Source organism: Tamandua tetradactyla, chromosome 24 (assembly GCF_023851605.1).
Source record: "Tamandua tetradactyla isolate mTamTet1 chromosome 24, mTamTet1.pri, whole genome shotgun sequence".
Taxonomy (NCBI): Eukaryota; Metazoa; Chordata; class Mammalia; order Pilosa; family Myrmecophagidae; genus Tamandua; species Tamandua tetradactyla.
The window spans coordinates 2,540,504-2,543,567 of record NC_135350.1 but is presented as its reverse complement, the minus strand read 5'-3'; the positions used below and the strand labels follow the sequence as shown (position 1 = coordinate 2,543,567).

The 3,064-nt window shown below is 35.7% G+C and overlaps 1 non-coding gene across 1 annotated transcript; it reads right to left on the bottom strand.

Annotated features, from left to right (window-relative positions):
* Positions 1-2,003: 2,003 nt before the first annotated feature.
* Positions 2,004-2,106, bottom strand: LOC143668671 (U6 spliceosomal RNA). Its single transcript, XR_013168533.1, has one exon. It is a non-coding gene; the product is annotated as a U6 spliceosomal RNA (small nuclear RNA).
* Positions 2,107-3,064: the final 958 nt, after the last annotated feature.

Here is a 3,064-nt window from a genome sequence, read left to right as displayed (position 1 = left end):
TTTCTCTCAAGACCCTTCTGATTTCTAAGACATGCTGTTAATTTACATAAATTATCATATAGATAAAAGGGTTTTAGAGTAAAGAAATACATTTTCTTTTTAAAGGAAAGAAAGTCATTTCTCTGGTTTGAATAATAGTTGGACAATCTGTATATTATTTGGATAGAATTAAGAAATTACTTAAACAGCATATATTAAACTGTAATATTTGCACATACCATCCAAAGTCTTTTTTTTAAGAATGTTAAGATTTTTCTGGTTTCAGTTCAACCTAAGATTTTTTAGAAAGCACTCTATAGCATAGGTCCTGTCAGTTCTTTGTGAGATCCATTACAAAAGGAATCAATATAGTCAGTTTCCTAATAAAATCTTAACTGCTAATAGTAAGCCTCAAGACCATAATGATCTATGCCAATTATGAATATTGGCTAATAGACATCCATTCCAAACGTTGACATAATTTTTTTTCTGTGAAATTGTTTCCATTATAAAATTTGGCATATATCTTCCCACAGGGAGGGAAAAAGACATCAATTTAAAACTTTTGACAAAGACAGAGGTAAGATGTGCTCAAGGCCAAAAAAGCATTTGGCATCGTTGTTTTAATATACTACCCACCGACAATGCCATCCGGACAAAAGGGGGAAAGAATTATAACAAATAAGGTATCAATGGCTGAGAGAATTCAAATAGAATCAAGAGGCTCCTCTGGAGGTCACTCTTACGTGAGCTTCAGTTAGACATTGCTACCTATTATAACCTGCCAAACCCCAACCAAAACCATTCCAGCCAATCCTAAAGAACAACTAGGGCAATATATAAGATTCTACAAAGGTTCTATGCACTAGGGTAACTTTCCAGAAACCTGCACCCTCCGGATGGGGCCCGGGATCAGATAAGCCCTAAAACCTTGAGGAGCCAGCCTCTCCATAACATCAACTAGTTCGACCTCCCTACCCCATATTATTATCAGCCCCTTCAAACATGAAAAACTTAGAATGGCCATACCCCAAATACCTCTAAAGAGTGGGAGAAGGATCAAAGGTGATGGTGGAGTTATAGGGTTTGACAAATAAGTATGAGTGATAATATTGATATTTTTGTCTCTAGTATGTTAAGAGCAGCTAGAAGTAAATACCTAAAATTGTGGACCCACACCAAACTCTGAAATTTCTTCTACAATTAATTGTTGCACTGTGCTTTGAAATTTATTGCTTGTTTGTATATGTTATTTTTCACAAAAAAGAAAAAAAGTCAATTATGATGATAAAAAAATATTCCTTCTAGCTTCCAATGTTCTGGAGCAGCTAGGAGGAAAAATCTGAGATGATGGTATGATAGCTGTTCTAGTTTGCTAGCTGCTGGAATGCAACACACCAGAGACGGATTGATTGGCTTTTAATAAAAGGGGATTTATTTCATTAATTCTTCAGAGGAAAGGAAGCTAATTTAGTCATCTGAGGTTCTTTCTTACATGGGAAGGCAAAGGACGGTCTCTGCTGGTCTTCTCTCCAGGCCTCTGGGTTCCAATAACTTTCTCTGGGGTGATTCCTTTCTGCATCTCCAAAGGCCTGGGCTGAGCTGCGGGTGCTGAGATGAGTTATGCTGAGCTGCTTGGGCTGTGCTACGTTGCACTCTCATTTAAACACCAGCCAATTAAATCAAACGTCATTCATTGCAGCAGGCATGCCTCCTAGCCGACTGCAGATGTAATGAGCAACAGATGAGGTTCACGTACCATTGGCTCATGCCCACAGCAACAGAACTAGGTGCCTTCACCTGGCGAAGCTGACAAATGAATCTAACTACCGCAGCAGCCCATAACAAACTTCTGGCTCTGTCCTGTAACTATCTGTTGAAGAGTGATTTGGAAACTTTTGCCTTTTTCTCTCTTTGCTTTGTATATATGTTATATTATACAACAAAAAAGTAAAAAATAAATAAAAAATAAAAAAGCCACTTTAAAAATATATATACATATACTACCCACCAATTCACTTTTGAATATTATTGGAATGCTTATTTGCATGTCATCCTTGCGCAGAGGCCATGCTAATCTTCTCTACATCATTTTAATTTTAGCATATGTGTTGCCAAAATGAATACCCCACCAATTCAGATTTGAATATTATGTATATTTTCCATGAACTTTTTTCACTTTTTTCATCCCAGCAACCTCATTCAACAAACATGTTTTGAGCATGTACCATGAATCAAGTACTGCTATAGGTAAGGGAATACGATGACCTCCCTGTCCTCTAGTAAATGCGGCAGCAATATTGCATTACTCTCACAATTCATTGACTATTTTTATATACTCCATATTAAAATGTATTAACTTAAATACTTCGGATAATATGAAATGATTAATTTAGTAAAATGTTAAAACCGATATATCAAATCCATGTGTAAAAGAGTCTATGGTATTTCAATCAATTCTTTAAAAAATATTTTTATTGAGATACCTTCATGCACCATACAGTACATCCAAAATATGCAATCAGTGGCTCACAATATCATCACATAGATGTGTATTTATCATCATGATCATTTTTAGAACACTGGCATTATTCCAGAAAAAGAAATAAAAAGACAAAAGAAGATAAACCATATATTCCATACCCCTTACCACTCCTCTTCATTGACCAATAGTATTTCAATCAACCAAATCTTTTTTACCTCTTATCCCCCATTATGATTCATTTTTGTCCTTATTTTTTTACTCATCTGTCCCTAGCCTGCATAAAGGGAGCATCAGACATGAGGTTTTTATAACCACACAGTCACACTGTAAATGCTATATAGTTATTATAGTTATACAATCATCTTTAAGAATCAAGGTTACTGGAATACAGTTCAACAATTTCAGGTACTTCCTTCAAGCCAATCCAATCCATCATAAACTAAAACAGGGATATCTACTTAATGCATAAGAATAGACTCCAGGATAACCTCTTGACTCTATTTGAAATCTCTCGGCCACTGAAATTTTATTTTGTCTCATTTCTCTTTTCCCCCTTTTGGTCAAGAAGGTTTTCTCAATCCCATGATGCCAGGTCCTGGT